The sequence below is a fragment of the Canis aureus genome, chromosome 17 (genome assembly GCF_053574225.1).
Source record: "Canis aureus isolate CA01 chromosome 17, VMU_Caureus_v.1.0, whole genome shotgun sequence".
In the NCBI taxonomy this organism is placed as follows: domain Eukaryota; kingdom Metazoa; phylum Chordata; class Mammalia; order Carnivora; family Canidae; genus Canis; species Canis aureus.
The window spans coordinates 43,210,081-43,229,275 of record NC_135627.1 but is presented as its reverse complement, the minus strand read 5'-3'; the positions used below and the strand labels follow the sequence as shown (position 1 = coordinate 43,229,275).

General features: G+C 35.5%; 1 long non-coding RNA gene across 1 annotated transcript in view; it reads left to right on the top strand.

The window, feature by feature from the left end:
* The first annotated feature begins 7,556 nt into the window (after positions 1-7,556).
* The window catches only part of LOC144287546 (uncharacterized), a 66,793-nt gene continuing 55,154 nt past the window's right edge, over positions 7,557-19,195 (top strand). The window contains exons 1-3 of the long non-coding RNA XR_013355330.1: positions 7,557-7,720; positions 15,725-15,809; positions 18,151-18,235. This is a non-coding gene — a long non-coding RNA (uncharacterized LOC144287546). The remainder of the gene's footprint in view (positions 7,721-15,724; positions 15,810-18,150; positions 18,236-19,195) is intronic.

The following is a 19,195-nucleotide window of genomic DNA, read 5'->3' as shown; positions in this document are numbered from 1 at the left end:
GCAAAGCAAAACTCCAGTAATCAGGCTGCTAGTAAAATTTCAAATACAACTTTTATTTCTTCATATATTTTCTTCCTTCCTCCTTTGTATATTTTACAAACTCCCAAAAACTTAACTGTCTTTGATGCTATTACAGCTCTAAGATCTAAGATCTTTAAGTATGGTACTTTATCATTTAAACTTGTAAACTCCGTCTCCTCCCATAGCTGGCATCTTCTGAATATCTACTCTTTCACATTTTCAGAAGACTATATACAGTATCACAGCTTTTATAGACAGGGTAAAAGGGCCATATTTATGTAATTCCTATGATTTCCCTAATATTCATAGTAACTTTAAAAATATTTGTTATGCTTCTCTCCAAAAGGTGTCTGTTAGTGTTGGTCCTTCCTTGTTCACAGAATCCAAAACATAACAATCTCATCTGGTGAGAAAAAAACAAAAACAAAAAAACAAAAAAAACAGAATCAATGTTCATGTAGTCCTGAATTACATCTTTGCCTCTTGCAGTCCAGTAGAAAGGAAACCACATCCTTCTAGAGATACCAAAAATGAAATTCACTGTAATATATGTATTAAATGTTGGCACTGATTGTTTTAATTACTTTATTTTTTTATTTTCATTTGTTTTTGGCACGAAAATTGCCTTTGCTCTACAAGCTCAGGTTGTAGGTTATTAATACAGGTTATTCATACTCCAGAGCCCTAAATCTGGACAAGGAGTCTCAAAGAAGAGTAACTTGATGACAGACATTAGAAAGTCTCTGAAAATATAGAAAGTCTAGAGTGCAGCTCAGGAAAATAGTTTCTGGATATCAGATATATGTCAATGCTTCCAGTTATTATCTGGATGTACGGAAAGAGTTTGAGTATTAGAACTTTTATACCAGGAAGAATCTGTGAAGATCTATCTGTGTAGCACTCAGTTTCTGAGAACTAGAGTTAACTGGATGGATAATAAAGAGAGGTAATGAGTACTACAGCCTAGTGCTCTCATAGGTGTTCAAAACCACTTGTTATTCACTAGCTGCCATAGCGATTCAGCTGGCAAAAGTACATATCTTAGGCAGAAAGAAAGTTCTGACTAGTATTAGTTAATGACTTTTTTTTTTAATTTTTATTTATTTATGATAGTCACAGAGAGAGAAAGAGAGAGAGGCAGAGACATAGGCAGAGGGAGAAGCAGGCTCCATGCACCGGGAGCCCGATGTGGGATTCGATCCTGGGTCTCCAGGATCGCGCCCTGGGCCAAAGGCAGGCGCCAAACCGCTGCGCCACCCAGGGATCCCTTAAGTGTTATTCTGAGGAGCACACACTACTGACCACATACCTGAAATCACGAAAAACAAACAAACCAACAATAACCACAAAACAGATGTCTTTATGAACTTTATTGTTAATGTTGTTTTCTAGTACACTGTGCCATCCAGCACATATACCTTGGAATTAAAAGAATTGTGCCCAAATTCTGATTTAGCTCAATGCTGTCTGTTCTACCCTGTGCAAATTACTTATTCTCTAAATGTTTCCTCATCTATGATCCAGAATAAATAATACAATCTTATAGATTTTTTTGAGCACTAAATAGAATAATGGAGAGAATGTGCCTAGAATAATGCTTGGTACATAAAATATACTTGTGTTGGGGATGCAAAAGACCACCCTGAACATTAGGATTCACAGGACTCAGAATATAATTGTACTCATGGCTAAGATTTATTTAGAGATAACTAACCGCAAGTTTCCAAGAGTGCTTTCCTTGTAGAACCACAAAGGAAATGCTCACTTCCTCCAGCAACAAGTTATGACAACGTGTGAGAATTGTTGTCTACCCAGGAAGCTCATTAGAAATAGAACTAAGAATTTTACTGAAAGCTAGTCACGTAATTACCTTCTGCCTACAGAAATTCCAGAGTCCCAGAAGGAAAGCAGGTGTTCAATTGTTTGTACAAGCAACTTAGGACCATCAAGCTACTCTTCTCAGGGTCCCCGATGCCAGCCAAGTGCAATCCTGGCAGCCAGGCCTTTTCAAGATTAGCATTTTCAGGACTGCTATGTTAACTCTTTTCTGCAAAGTATTCAATAATATCATTACTGTCAAAAACATTATTACATCCTAAATAATAAAAGTAATATGTAAACAGATATTAGCTGAAAAATCTATCTTCCATTGCAACATTAGGAAATCTTGAAGACTATTATTAGCAAGAAATAACTTCTGGATATTTAGGACATTTATTCTCATTTAAAAATTTACAACATTGTGTTATCAATGATAGCCTACAAAACATGAAAATGTCCTTAAGCATTGGATTAAAGACTACTGCATGCTTTGTATTCTCTCATACAGGTAATAATGGCAACATTGGAGGGACATAAATCACCTGACAATTCTTCTATAAATATAAAAGCATAACCAAACTATCATATGGTATAATGTTTTCATTTCTCCCTATTGACATACTGTGACTATACTATGTTATGCTCATTCTATAAACAGATGTGAAATATTGTACTGAATGTTTAAGAGAATATTTGGTTTTCTTTAGGTATACATAGTATGTTATGACCTAACATTCACTTGCTATTTTATAAAAAATTTCCATGCATATACAAAACTCCATACTATACAAAAACACTGTACAATAAAATTTTCAGTTTAGACATGGTCATTGCATAATAATGGTTTTCATTCTTTATGAGAATATTCTTGACTCTTCCATATGCCCTAGTTACTCCAGTTCCCAAGCAAGACTTCAATGGAAGCATCATTAATTCTTTTATGATCTTCATATTATTAGATAGTATCTCTAGATAACCAGAAAAGTTCCCAAAGATGCTGTATTTAGAAACTGTAACTTTATCAACCTAGGAAGTAGTCTTAAAGATTAAAAAGTTCTATGCAGGCCACTAACATACAAATTTTTTCCTGCTCAACAATAATTTTCATAATGAAAATTTACCACTGTATTTAAAGATATTGTCAGTGTTATTTTCCTTTTTCTTCTTTCTTTCTTGCCTTTCTTTCTTTCTTTCTTTCTTTCTTTCTTCCTTCCTTCCTTCCTTCCTTCCTTCTTTCTTTTCTTCTCCTTCTCCTTCTCCTTCTTCTCCTTCTTCTTCTAGCTGGAGTTGGTTTTTATTTGAGCCACATAAGCCAAAGCTTGCAGAAAGCAAAGCTCACTGATCCCTACATCTATAGGCCTCATTTTTAATCCTAATTTTGCAAGGCTTTTTGGAAGTTTACTAAATCTTAAAGATTTATTTATTTTTTTCAAACTTTCATTTAAATTCTAGTTAGTTAACATATAAGGTAGTATTCGTTTCAGGAGTAGAATTTAGTGATTCATCATTTACATATAACACCCAGTGCTCATCATAAGTGCCCTTCTTAATACCCATTATCCAGGGGCACCTAGGTAGCTCAGTCAGTTAAATTTCTGACTCTTGATTTTGGCTCAGATCATGATCTCAGGATCCTCCACTCAGTGCAGAGTCTGCTTGTGACCCTCTTTCCTTCTCCCTCTATCCTTTCCCATTCTCTCTTTCTCTTTCTCTGAAATAAATAAATAAATCTTAAAGAAAAAATACCTCTCATCCATTTAGGCCATGACCCTGCCCACCTCCTCTATCAAGCCTGTTTGTTCTTCATAGTTACAAATTTCTTATGGTTTGCTTCCCTCTCTTTTTATTCTTTTTCCTTCCCCAATGTTCATCTATTTTGCTACTTAAATTCCACATATGAGTGAAATCATATGGTATTTTCTTTCTCTGACAGATATATATATACACCATATATTTATATATGCCATATATATGCCACATCTTCTTTATCCATTCATCAGTTGCTGGACATTTGAGCTCTTTCCATAGTTTAGCTATTGTCGGTAATGCTGCTATTAAACATTGGGGTGCATGTGCCCTTTCAAATCTGTATTTTTGTATCCTTTAGGTAAATATCTAGTAGTTCAATTGCTGGGTCATGGGGTAGTTCTATTTTTAATTTTTTGAGGAACCTCCGTACTGTTTTCCAGTGGCTGCACCAGTTCACATTCCCATCAACAGTGTAACATGGTCCCACTTTCTCCTCATCCTAGCCAACATCTGTTCTTTCCTGTGTTGTTAATTTCAGCCATTCTGACAAGTGTGAAGTGGTAAAGAAATTGAATCAGTAATCAAAAATTCCCCAACAAACAATAGTCCAGGGCCAGATGGCTTACCAGGTGAATTCTAGAAGACATTTAAAAAAGAGTTAATATCTATTCTTCTCAAACTGTTATAAAAAATAGAAATGGAAGAAAACTTATGAAGTCATTCTACAAGGCCAGCATTACCTTGATTCCAAAACCAGACAAAGACTCCACTAAAAAGAAAATTACAGGTCAATATCCCTGGTGAACATGGATGCAAAAACTCTCAACAAGATACTAGCAAATAGAATCCAATGGTACATTAAAATAATTATTCACCATAATCAAGTGGGATTTATTCCTTGGCTGCCAGGGTGGTTCAGTATTCACAAATAAATCATGATACACCATGATAATTAAAGAAAGGATAAGAACATATCCTTTGATCCTCTAAAGAATCCTCTAAAGATCCTCTAAGAACATATCATATGATCCTCTAAATAGATGCAGAAAACACATCTAACAAAATACAGTATCCATTCTTGATAAAAATCCTCAATAAAGTAGGGATAGAGGAACATAACCTCAATATCATAAAGGCCATGTATGAAAGACCCACAGGTAATACCATCCTCAATGAGAAAAAGCTGAGTTTCTTCTCTATGGTCAGAAATAAGACAGGAATGTCAACTCTTATTATTATTACTATTTAACATAGCATTGAAGACCTAGCCTCAGCAATCAGACAGCAAAAAGAAATAAAAGGCATCCATATTGTCTAAGAAGAAGTCAAACTTTCACTATTTGCAGATGACATGACACTCAATGTAGAAAACCCCAAAAATTCCACACAAAAAATGCCAGAACTGATACACAAATTCAACAAAATCACAGGATATAAAATCAGTGTACAGAAATCTGTTGTATTTCTATGTACCAATAATGAAGCAGCAGAAAGAGAAATCAAGGAATGAATCTCATTTTACAATTACATCAAAAACCGTAAGATACATAGGAGTAAACCTAACCAAAGAGGTAACAGTACAGTTTTCTTGAATACTTGCTGTATGTAAAATACCATGTTTAATATAATGTCTGAACTCAATTATGACACCATTGTTTGTAAGACACACTATATGTTACAAATATATATGTATGTGTATGTGTGTGTTCATGTGATCTTAATACTATAGGATTTTAATTTATTTTTTATTGTGGTAAGTACACTCACCATGAGAGTGTATAGGCACAATGTTGTACAGCAGATCTCTAGAACTTATCTCATTAAGAAAGAAAACAGTAAAGGTAGCCTTTTACCAAGTTACCACCTATTACCGTCAAAAGCCTTCAATAGAAAGCAAAGCTCCAGGTTCATTCTGTTTCTGCTCATTATCAGACAGATAACATCACCCTCCAAGACTCTGGGTTCCAAAAGAAAAAACTGGCCCAGGATGCTAACTTCTGCTTCAAGTGAATCTGGGCCGTGTAGGGCAACATGCACTTGTTTGCAGTCTATATTTCCCACCATCTGGACTCACTAGCATGCCGCGGTAAAGACAAGGCTAGGGTAGTAGGTAAAGCACAATGTTTTACAATTAAAGGGTGCTTCACTGGTCAGCGCAGGATATAAGTACAGGAGCCTGTGGCATGTCTGTCTGTCATGGGTGAGCGGAATTGACCTCTGACCTCTGTGCACATTTTCCATGGCGGCCACTTCAGCCAGCGCAGCGGAAAAACCATTCTGAAACTAGTTGAAATTATCAATATTTATGCTTTTAACTTTAATTTCTGGATTCAAACCTGTATATAAATCTTTTGAAAAAAAAAAAAGAAAGAAAACAGAACTCCCAAATAAACCAATACATAATGTCCTCTTTGCACACTGCATTTTTATTCTATATTTATGAAACAGCTATTCTCAGGTATATTTAGTCAGGTATGTTTATCTTATTTTACTGCTGTACAAACATAAAAGTAATATATAAGTAAAATTCTTTGGACAAAGCATACTTGATATTTCTCTAAAATCTGACTCAGCTGAATTATTCTTTGACTCAGATTCATTGAGGTCTATGGTTTCTATTTTTTTTTTTTTAAGATTTTATCTGTTTATTCATGAGAGACACAGAGAGAGGCAGAGACATAGGCAGAGAGAGAAGCAGGCTCCATGTAGGGAACTCAATGTGGGACTCAATTCTGGGACTCCAGGATCATGCCCTGGACCGAAGGCAGATGCTCAACCGCTGAGCCACCCAGGCATCCCCATGGTTTCTAAATGATACTTTCTTCCTTAGCTTATTGATGCAACACTTGAGAAAGTAGTAATCTACTGTTGATTCTGCATATATTTGGCAAATCTTTGACATTCATTATTTTAGTCTTAATAGTTTTTCAGAAGAAGCCCATGGAAGCTTTTGAAAAAAATCTAGATTAATATATATATATATATGTTAATACAATATATATAATACATATATATCCACATTTATGTAAGCTATATAAACACATATTTTTAAATTAGGTAGATAGATTGATTAATCACTTTTGGAAAGATCATTTGTAAACTAATCATATATATGCCCTCAAACGCATTAAGAAGTACCACAGAGGGTGGCTAGTTAGAGCTCCTAGACTTCTATTACCAAAGAACTTTAATCTATGCACCATCAGTTCACCCATCATCTGTCTACTTTTTTGGGTTTTTTGGTCATTTCACAATAAGATTGTAGGGCTATGATTTAATTCTGTGGTTTAAAATTAAATCTGGTGGCAATTTATTTTTGGAAATTATTATTAAGCATAGCCTCTCAGTAATGTGCTTTTTCTGTAATCCTTATAATCTCAATCTTTCAAGTACTTATAACATTAATACTACATGTTTGGCATGTTGAATGAATACTGAGTATTCATTAACATTTCCTAGTTGACTAAACTAATGCTATCACTTTTCTCTAATTAAATTACTTATCACTGTAAGTTAAGAATATTCTACTCAAATCAGCATGAAATATCTGGAAAACCTATTTTTGAGGCTTTAAATATAGCTCTGTGAAATGCATGAATATGTCACAACAACCTTTCTTCCTTTGAAATTTCAAGAATTTTTCAAGGCATTTCAAAACATCTTCTGGCCTCCGTCACATTGCTTGGTTACGATATTATTCTCTGATACTGTTTTATGGGAAAATATGAAATTGCAGTCATTATTCCAAAGAAAAATATTTGCTTCACTAATATCTTATTTGTGCTTCACTACTGTTTTCATACCTATTTCTTTCTGAAGAAAATGGTTCAAGAATAATCATGGTGTATGCTTTTAAATGATACCTCACTCATGTGTCATAGCTAAAATACATGTAACTCAACTGCCATGACAACCATATGAATAGGTGTGACTAAGTACACCCAAGCACAGGCAATGAGAACTACATTCCTACTGCTACCTGGTCAATGGCTATTATAAGACGCCACTACATATGAGATAAATTCTAATTCCAGAATGTTAAATTATGAATACATATGTATATTAGCCAAACCCAAGGATAGAGACCAAGAAAGCAGCTGAGCCTCATGAGGAAGAAAAACCCAAAGTGGTATTTATATATATTCAGTTTCTAGTCTCTATCTCTTTGTGTCAGCTTCATTTTTCTCTTTCACCAGACCAAGAGCTGTTTCTCAGGGCTCATGTTCCTCTGTTGTTCCTGTGTTTTCATGTCCTGCCACAGTTGAGTCACCTAGATTGACTATAATTCTACTTTCTAGCTCTAATATCTCAGGACTAATGAGCTGGCTCTGTGGTGTCAACTCACCATTCCTAAACCAGTCACTTGTGTGAAGAGGGTGGGGTCACTAGTAGCCAGATACACATATGTGTAGTTTGGAAATGCCTTTTTTTCTGTTTGAATCTTCAGCTAGATACAGTGTCCTGGAAAATAAGTTTACATCCTGTTCACTCTGTTTATCATGTCCTTTCTATAGTTCAGGGTAAAAAATAGTCACTGAATTGGTAAATATATTAATTGATTCACTGAAAGACTGGTGATATAAAATTATTCAAGGAATCTTTTTCTTACTCTTTAAGTATGATTTTCTACTTTCAAGCAGTGAATTTTCTAAGGTATATTATGGTCATTTGTCAACTGGAAATACAAAATTTTTAAATGAAAGTAGTTACTAGGTAGTACTAATCAAGTATTAACTTTAGAGTTATGTGTTTGATTGCCAAGGTCAAATAAATGTCTATTGACAGTCAATCATTCCTCCATAAATGTGATGAGAATCAAGGAAAGATCTATTATTGATAAAATGTATATAAGAGAGTTGTAATTAATGTGTATGAGAGAGGACACAATTCTATATGTTGAGAGCAAAGATATTAGTGTGCTACTCTCAATTCTACAAATAATCCAGAAAAGAACCTAGCCAGAACCATCTCTTAGCTTTCACACAAATAAAGGCAAATACTTATGCTAAATGGAGTAATTAGAGCCATTGTGACAGGGGGGCTTCTCACCCCAGAAAACATCTGTTAGGAACAAAACTGCATTTTGCTGTCACACACCTGCAGTGCCCATCTATTTACAAATTCAGAAGCAGTCCAGAATAGTCTTTTGTTTGCTCATCAGTAGAATTCTTGAAACTATGCTGTTGAATTTGAAGAAAGATTCTGTCTCTGGAAAAACTAGTAGGATGGGTGAGGAGTCCATCCCTGGTAGCTCAGCTCTTTCCAGTCCAACCCCTGACAAACTGGTACAGCAAGCTGGGGGGTCCATCAAGATCAAGCACACACACACATACACAAAAAAGATCAAGCACACTGCTATTTTGGAGGAGAAAGCCTGTAGATCCCATATGGCACTTTGGTGCTGGCGGATTCGATGGGAGCACTACCAGGGATGCTGGTGGAAACTGCAAGAGTCTGAGGGTCCTTTGAGCACTCTCCCAGTTAGTGAGTCTTTGGAAGTGCTAGCAAGGGCACAATCATGGATTGTTTCTATAAGCTTTTCAGTTCTGAAGAGGGACCATTGATCCTTCTCTTTAGTCCCTGACTCACTGGCTGAGCTCATCTAATGATCCAACAATGAGGTACCCAGGAAGCTATGGGAACTTACACCATTTGTTTGATACAGCTCTGTCCCCTTCCTTCAATTGTATTATCTTACTTTATAGCTATTGACACCTTAGGCACTGTGGAGGAACACTTAATTGGCCTTCCATCCTTTATGATCCCTTTTCTGGAGACTCAAATAGATGGGAGGCCAGCATGGTTCTTCAGCAGCAAAGGTGGGAGATGATGTAAACTCATTATGAAATCTTTTAAAAATTCAAGATTTTGTGCTAATTCTTTCCGATGTGTCTTTCCAGTTAAATTATATAAACACATTTTTCTGTAAAATGCTTTTGTCCTTTTTGCATAGGACCATTTTAAATGAAAACCCTAGATGAGAGTAGGAAATGGCTGAAAAAATATCAAATGTTGATTATTAAATGGAATACACTAATAGCATCTACCACCAGAAGTAAAACCAAAACCCTAGCACCTGGCCAGGTATGGGAGATGGGGGAAAGGGCATTAATATCTTTATTTATCAGAACTGTTCTCAAAAGCTTTACCTCCTCCTGAAGAAAAACTCCCCAGGCTGCTTTTCTAAGCTGTTGTGACTGATCTGAGAACAAATGAAATTCTGAGCCTACACTCACACATGGCAATGCAGTGACACAACAGAAAATGGCCTCACTTCCTGCATTCTCCAATAGAACATCTCCATATGTCATATACACTCATGAGGCTCACAACTTTTGCCACGGATAAACTCAGATCTTTGAACCCGAATGCCTCAAGCAGTCCCTCTAAGACCAATGACTGAACTAAATTATTTGGTCTGGGACCTTAGGATAGAGAAGCCACCTTGATGGCAGGCTACACTGGGGGTCCAGTTAACCTGACTGCATAATTAATGTATGTCCTGCCTGGAGTGCCCTCACTCTATAAACTCTTCATTTCCAGGATACCACATGTACCCTCTGGGATTATATTTATTGTGTGTGTACCCCGATGAGCATGACATCACCTCAACTCTGGGAGGCATTCAAGTCAGCTTCAGGAACACCTGGTGGCCCAGAGGTTGAGCATCTGCCTTCGGCTCAGGGCATGATCCCGGAGTCCAGGGATCGAATCCCACATCAGGCTTCCTGCCGGGAGCCTGCTTCTCCCTCTTCCTATGTCTCTGCCTCTCTCTCTCTCTCTCTCTCTCTCTATCTCTCATGAATAAATAAATGAATTTTTTTTAAAAAGTCAGCTTCAACTTAACCAGCCGGAGCTGTACTGTGCCTCAGTTGATGCCTCAAGCCAGGTAAAAAATAAATTTATCCAGAAGTGTAAGGAAAAACTTCCTGGCTTTCTAAAGTGGACCCTAATCCCTAATGGACTATGGGACATGTTTACCCAGCTGGATTAGAGTTGGTATTCATGACTGTGCTTACTCCACCAGCAAGCCTGATCATCCTTCTTGGAGTAATCTTGATTATGACCATGGTCTCTGTGGCCTAAGATTACTTACAAGGTTCTTGGTATGGCACTCAAAGTCTGACTTATTTGAGACCACAAAGGGTAGCCTATGTTTCTCACTCAGGCATAGAAAAACCAAATGATGGAGTTGAGGAGTCCAGCGATTGGCAAAAACATTATGACTGATCTTTGAGGCTCAACCAGAGGCAATGACAAAGGCTCTTCCTGTCAAACTTCATAACAGAAAGCTGCCTTTCCCACACCCATTTGTGCATTTCAACCTTCGAAGGGAGTTGCATTGAAGGACTCAGGCTCCTATTGCTGGACATGCTATTACCTGTATCTGCATTCCGAGTCTTTGTCCCACCAATCACAGGCCTCTGTATTAGGCCTTGGGCTGAGGTCTTCATCAGGTGCATTTGCAGGGGTGCCTTTAAAGACATTTTGTCCACTTAGACTCAGACCTCAAACTTTTGCCCTCCTAGCCATTCTCCCTCTCCTTCCACATAGTCCCAGGGTCCATAGAATGCCAGAAACTTCTTGTTTGGGGGCTTGCTCAGCAGTGAGACAGTTCTCTCATCTGTACTGATGTATCCAAATCTTGACTGGTGTCATTCACAGGACACATAACCCTCTTTGTGGCCTCTTGTTTGTACTACTGCTTCAAATGAATAAAGGCTTGACTGATACTTTCACTTTTGCTTGTTGTCTTAATCAACCACCCTGACATCTAGAGAGTTCCTTTCCCTCCAGCCCAGCTTTTAACAGTGAAAAGTGGTAGAAGAATCTCTTTATCATCTCTCCTTTTTGACTGTATATCCTCATGCAAGGATCAGTGTTTTAGGGCTTATATATCAAGAACACTTAATTTGATTGCTTTTGCTCAGTTAAGAAAAGAACTCAAGATTAGATAACAAAACAGTCTTTTACAAGAAAGAGGGAAGAAAGGAAGGAAGGAAAGAGGAAAGGAAGGAAAGGAGAGAAGGAAGGAAGGGAAGTTAGACTGTGGGCCTTATAATGAATAATATTTCTAAATAAATAATATTTTTAATTTTCATTTAGAAATATTGAAATGTTCTGTTGATATCGATAACAGAAAGAATACTATACATTTTGATCAGAATGGATAAATAAGGTTGTTCTACTACAGTAATCAATATAAAACTCATTGAAAAGGTATAGTGTTCTAAAAAGGAAGCAAACATAAGGATTATAAATATTGTAGTTACCCCTTAACCAACTTACAACCAATTTTTCTGATTATTTTAAAACATATTTACCCAAAAATATAAGGAGGGTAAGCTCCCATACAATGCTGTTCTGTCATCTATGCAGCATATTGCATTAAACCTAAATCATACTCACAAAATATTCAATAGGCCTTTGGATGACTAGATAAATCTATAATGTTAATATGGTCTGGAAGAGGGGTTAAAATAAATAAAAGTTTCCAGAATAGATGTTACTTCAAACATCAAACTTCTCAGTAATCTGCAACTATAGTTATGGGTTTATGTCTACTTCACATGCATCTCATGTTGACTTTAATTCCGTATATCAACTAACTATTCTCTTCCAGACCATTTTTCAGTAGAGTGCAAGGTCCAATCTCTAACCAAGATTAACTTTCTGTTACACAAGTAACACTAGTTCCTAAGTGTGTGCCCACCTTAAGCATGGTGTCCATGATTCTGATATAGACAACATATAAAAGAAGAAAGAAAAAAAGTTTATTTTGTCACTTAACCTATTTGTTGCATCCTGAAGAATTTGAAGATGACTCCTCATAGCACGACATAACAGTAAAACAGATGATTTAGGAAAGAATAAGTACAATGACTCCACTAATTAGACTCTGGTGAACAATCAAACATCAAAGCAAATCATTAATGAACAGAAGCAAAGAAGAAAGAAGATACACAGACCTGACAGCTTTTGCAATAGAATATTCTGTCTGAAGTCCTTTCCCTAGCAACCAGACAGAGGGTGGCTAAAGAGATGAGACTTACTGTCTTGCAGACTTTAGATAACATGGTCATGGAAACTTTTGCAGTTGTTACTCTTGTCAGAAAGTCACTAGCATTGACTGGAGTTGGGAAGGGGAAGACAGATATGAGAGCTAGGCATCTTTTTGAAAATTAGTATATAGCATATTTCTATGTATATCTACTTTTGAAATATTTTTGATTAAATACCCTTACATTCATATTCCAGAAATGTTCAACATACATACTTCCAAAGACGTATTAATTGATATTTCTACTAAATCTTCTTTTTAAGGGCATCCAGAATCTTCACCATTAAAAACAATACAATATTGGTAAAGGTTAGGTATACAACCTAAATATATATTAAAACTGAGATCCTTAAATTAGATCATCTTCCTAGTATATTTTCCCCCACTGAATCTCATTTAACTAGCTTTAATGTTTACTCTATAATCAGCCTTTAGCTTATAAATCTAGACTAAAATTAATGTTGTTCCAAATGGGAGCAAATCAATTTAATTCAATATCTGGGAGGATTCAAATGATGCATCTTTCTTTTGCTGCTTCATACAGTACAGATATTGATTTGTGCAGCCTAAACCATCATAAATAATTGATTTGAATCCATAGTTGCACACTTGGAATTTTATTTCTCTTTTAATGTTCTGTATCTTGAATGGGCCATGCTTAACTTTTTTACATAAAAGTTGTACATTTTTTTAAACCCTCACATTCTCTGAGTTGTCTTTCTTATTCCTTATACTAGAATATATGTTCTCATCTAGTTTCTTCCTCAGGTTTAGTACTGGGCTTGCAGTCATTCCTGAAAGTCTGAGCAGTTGCCATGATCTGTGATTTAAAATAATGAAGAAAATTTCTCCATCGAAATGATTACCATATAAATTCTCCCCAGATTTCTTGGACTTAGGACTGCATTTTGTATTTTTATGCTAATGTAATATTCTTCATTACAGAGGATTCTATCCTTTATGAGGTGTCCTGTGCCACATTTTTAAAAATTAATAAACAGGAAAAAAATGTACTTTACTGAGTGTTAACATATCACTTTAATAGAGTTAGAAATGTTTTTACATGGAATAACTATAAGACGCTTTTCTATACATTCTTATCTTCCTGTATCCTTTCAGCAAGTAAGAATTCACTCTGTCCTAGTTACCATGTTAGAAACAGGGGGGAGATACAAACATGAACAAAACATAGTTCTTGTCCTTCAAATACTCAAAGTCTAGTGAGAGGAAATAGGAAAGCATGAACAAAAAGGGAAATTATAATACAATCTACTTTGTGCTGCAATAAAATATGAATAGTGGTTATAATTGTAAAACACATCTATTGAGGTTACAAAATTACTTGTATATATTTTTTGAAGAGCAATCACTGAAAGAAGATATTTCCTATAAGAAATAACTAAAACACTCTTGAATTCTAAATCATAACATCATTTCCTGAAATGGTTTTGATTGATTTAAAGTTTATTCACAACTGGCAATACTCATAACTAAAAAACATTATTAAACTGACTATGCAGTATGTTAAATCCTTCACATGAGCTTTTCCACTTCATCCCCATTATAACCTTGAGATAGTCATATTTAATTTGACATTGGTGATTAACACATAATATTCAAAGTGTTGCAAACCATAGATGTTTGAGAAAAGACCTTGAAAACACTTTATCACAAGAAATTTGCATCACAAATATGAACACTGATGACTTATGTGCTGTAATTAAAGTTACAATGAATGCTTAGATAAAAAGTAAAATATATTACTTATAGCATAGGAGAGAATAACTGAATTTAACCTAAATTTGAGTAATCACATTAATAAAAATTATGTGTAAAAGAAGTAAGTATAAAGTGTCTATCTTCAGAAGGGAAAAATACCCCAATATTACTGAATGTTAACATAGTATATGGAGAGTTATCTAAACAACTGTGGAGATACCTGGGTGGCTCAGCAGTTGAGTGTGTCTGCCTTTGGCTCAGGTCATCCTGGGGTCCTGGGATCGAGTCCCATATCGGGCTCCTACAGAGGGTCTGGTTTTCCCTCTGCCTATGTCTCTGCTTCTCTATCTCTCTGTCTCTCATGAATAAATAAATAAAGTCTTTAAAAAAATAAACATCTGTAAAGAGTCTGAGATTTGGGCCTACTTGCAAGCTCACAGGTAAACAGGGTGCCACTGGAGCTGATCTGCTGAGTTCTCAAATATACATACCCCTTGCATTTGATAAGGGAGGCCTTGGAGGTCTTCTCCCACCTGATCCGTGGTTGTATTTGGAACTGACATACACCCAAATAGGAATATCAGTCTACAGAGTCAAAAATCTTCCATCGGCAGGTGTTTATTTTCAGCGAGAGCACAGCAGCAAGCTGATAGCTGCTTTTCCAAAGGTGTATCCAGTGATCTCTCAGGAAGGATACAAGGAGAAAAGTAGAAGGAGATTCTCTAGATGGAAGCTGTTTTCCTTTGCCAGAGACTCCAATCCAAACCACCAGTTACAGACGCTTGTATTATCTCTAATACCCAGTGTGCAATAAGGTGCTGGGACTCCAATTTAGTAGTAGGGGGCTGGAAGAGACAGTAGTTTTTCTTTAAGAAGGTATTATGAATCTACCCACATAATTTTAAGACAGTTTACTTGCCAGTTGGACCCTAGAATTTTGTCAGGGTTTACCAGTCACGCTTTCTGAAGGAAAAGTGCTATCACCACAATCAGGCCATTGAAACAGATTTACTTGCCAGTCAAGAGAGCATCATTTATGTTGTGAAAGCTCTTGACATCAGAGGGCAGAGACACACACACTAAATTCTCATCCACTCGCTAGTGGCAAATATTAGGAGAAGGTGTCCCATTGGCATTTCCCTACCTATAGCTCTTTACAGTTTAGGATAATGTCCTCTGGCACTTATAGGACAGGATGTACAATCACAAAACACATCTATTCCTACTAAACATTCAGATATACAAGCAATAAGAATTGAATTGGCTGAAGGGGTTCCTTCTATGAGGGAACATTAGTTCCTCCTCCATGTTTTATTATTTAATATGCCTTTTTTTTTTTTTTTTTAATCCTAGAGACAAAGGCTTCTATTACTCATAGCACAACAGGCAAATGAACTTCACATTCTCATCCCTGGAGTCCCATAGCAGAGATACAGAGGTGAGTTCAAGTGGATGTTGGACAAATAACGGGTGTGTGTCCCAGCTGAAAAACCATAAGTTTAGAAAACTCAATCTTTTAGAGAGAGCTGCTAGAAAACTTATTTGGCCTTTATCTGGGAGAAGGATAGTATTTTTGATTCTGGTCAGGAAACAAATTTGCTCTCCACCATGGAGGGAAACACTTTTCTATCTTCCAAGACTGTTTACTATCCTAACATCCATGAAAAAAATTATATCTAGAGCTGATACAAGACATGCAGAAATATGTTAGACCCATGGGGATCCATAATGGGAAACGTATTGTAATTCTGGATTTCTCATGAACTCTAGCTTTGCTAATGCAAGAACCAAATCTCTTATGCCCATTGTTTTAATCACAGTTTTCAATTTCTTTGGAAACATAACAAGGACTTAATATTTGTCAGTAAATGAATGAAATGAAGGGTAATAGAATCGAATCTGTATTTATTGTAGAGGATGACATATCTTAGGAACTAGAATGGCAACAGTAGTCTGAGATTTATTAAAAGCTTCATAGTTAAAAGCTATCAGTATTAGGCATAATCTATTAAGTTTTATCTTTGATTGCCACATGGTTAAAATTGAGGCAAATGGAAAAAAAATGTCATATAAAGTGGAAAAAATCCGTGGCAAATGCTGAGGAAAATGCACTTCTCAGCCTGGATAGGAAAGCACAAAGAGGAAATAGTAATCCCTTTCTATATACTATAAACATAGTATTTATAAAATTATAAAATATATAAGTATCCAAATTAGAAGAAATAAAATTAAACCCAGAGGACTTATTGGTTAAAATGGAAGGCATTATTTATAATAACAATAGTGAGATACTGTGAAAATCTATGTCTGAAGACCAGGAAGATATATTCAACACTATTTATGTTACCTATGAAATTGTGACTAAACCCCTCAACTTGACCTTTAAAAATTCTTTCCAGACTTATTTCTCCATGTTTGGCTATATATTGTATATTCTAGTGACTATGACCAAGGCTTCCAAATGTGTTCCTAAGCTCTTGCTCTACCTTCCATCTACAATATACTGCCGTTCCAACTCTGTCTGTTAAAATCTTAACATTTCAAGGCAATTCCAAATGCTAGGTTCTTAATAAAACATATCTGGTCCCATAGTGTTCCTCTCTGGAATCCATGGAGTATATGTTTAGCTTTTCTTCCTTCTTTCTTTCCGTGGCCCCTTTCTCCCTCCCTCCCTTCCTCCTTTCTTCCTTCTCTCTTTCTATTTTTATTTTCTCTTTTGTCCTTTTTTAAACACAGAAGTAGTTCTTTCTTTTAGTTTTACACTAGCAACTGTTACATTACATCACTAGATTATTTATAAAAATAATGTTAAAAATCTATGTGAGTTTTAAAGGGCAAGGTCTAGCTTCTATGGTAGATGTAAATAGAAACAAGAATCAGGGGTGACTGGGTAGTTCAGTCAGTTAAGCGTCTGCGTTTGGCCTAGGTCATGATTCAAGGTCCTGGGATCGAGCCCCATTGCAGGGACCCTACTTCTCCCTGTCCCTCTGCCTGCCACTCTGCCTGCTTGTGCTATCTCTGTCAAATAAATAAATCAAATCTTTTTTAAAAAATAGAAGCAAGAATCAAAAAGTATTTTCCTTCTTTTTATTTTAGAATTTTAATTCACCCTGTCTTCAGATGATTAAGATAGCATTTAGCACTGAACTTCAACATGTATAAATTTACTTTCAATATTAAAAATCAGTAAGTAGAGAATCAAGCCTTTGATATAATTTAGAGCTAATATTAATTTATAAAAAGAAGCAACTAATTAAATGGTAATTATGAGTAGCACATCCTTTCAGACAGTTGGCAAATAATATAGCATCAATAGAAAGCATACAGAAAATTATTCTGTTAAATCTCATAAAAATACAAAACTAATTGTTGTTACATTGTATAATCATTCTTTTCAGCACATCTGAAGGATTGCTAAATGTTTTTCAACTTTGAGCTTAGTAAGTCCCATAAACGTGTGAAACTAAAAATGCATTTCTGAAGGCTATAAGAATATTACATTTCTTCATAGAACTAACCTAAGACAAGGACATTGCTTATATTCTGAGGAAAACTTGCAACAATATTTGCATAATTATCTAGAAGATACACATGTGAAAATTTCATTGGCAGATGAGAATTAAGGAGCCCTCAGTGTATACACAACTCTGAATACTTTATCCTTGGAAATTTCATTTTTCCTCAGTCCCTTATGACATAATTTAGGTGATTTTCATTAGATTGGACCCTATGTTTATACAATAACAAATAAAATAAGACAGTGTTTCTTAAACTTCTAGGCAAACATGGAAAAGATGGCAGCCTTAATTCAAAGAAATATCCCTCTTTTCATTACCTATTTACAAGAGTTCGCCAGAGAAAAAGGTGAGATGTTTTATAGCTTTTCTTGTCAACAATGATTAATGCAACTGGAAGAAATAATTTATGGCTATAAGGAACATTTCTGACATATAGAAACAATGATTAAATTTTAGAGTAATGGAATAATCTATTACTTATTGAATATTATTGGAAAAATAAACACTGCTTTTTAAAAATGGGGTGAAAACTAAGGAAACACTAAGAATCTACTCCCTTATGAATGTGTGGAAGATTTCAATTGAAAAATTTGTACAGGGTACCTGGGTGGCTCAGTTGGTTAAGCGTCAACTCTTGATTTTGGCTCAGGTCATGATCTCAGGAATCCTGAGGATTCTGAGATGGAATCCTGTGTTGGGATTTGTGCTGGATGTGGAGCCTGCTCAAGAGTCTCACTCTCTTTCTCGCTCTGTTCTTTCCCCCTCAACATCCCCCCTCACAAGCACATGCTCTCTCTATATACAAAAAAATAAATTTAAATTAAAAAAATTAAAATAAAAAATTAAAAATCTATACAAACATCTGAATTCAAAGCATTATCACCACAATCCATTCACTATAATTTATGAGATACTTTAATTGATTTTAGAAAAATTATACATGTAATAATAAAGTGTGCAATACCTAAAGTAAAAAAAATAAATTGAAAATTTTTCCAGATATGAACATTGGCATTAAGCCAATAGTATTCGAGATATAAATATATAGATAGATAGAAATTTTTAAAAATAGAAATACAAATATTGAGGAATATCTTATAATCCTCAGATTAGTTATTAGTTATTATTATCTTATTAATCCTAAGATAGTTTTATTATTAACATGGGATAAATTTCATCTGATAATGGCCATAAGGGACAGACTGTAGTCCAACAAAGGTGGATTTATTAAGTTGCCATAGCAAAGGGGGATATCTGAGAGGGACAACTGCATTTTTAACACCAAACAAAATAAGAGGCAGTATTG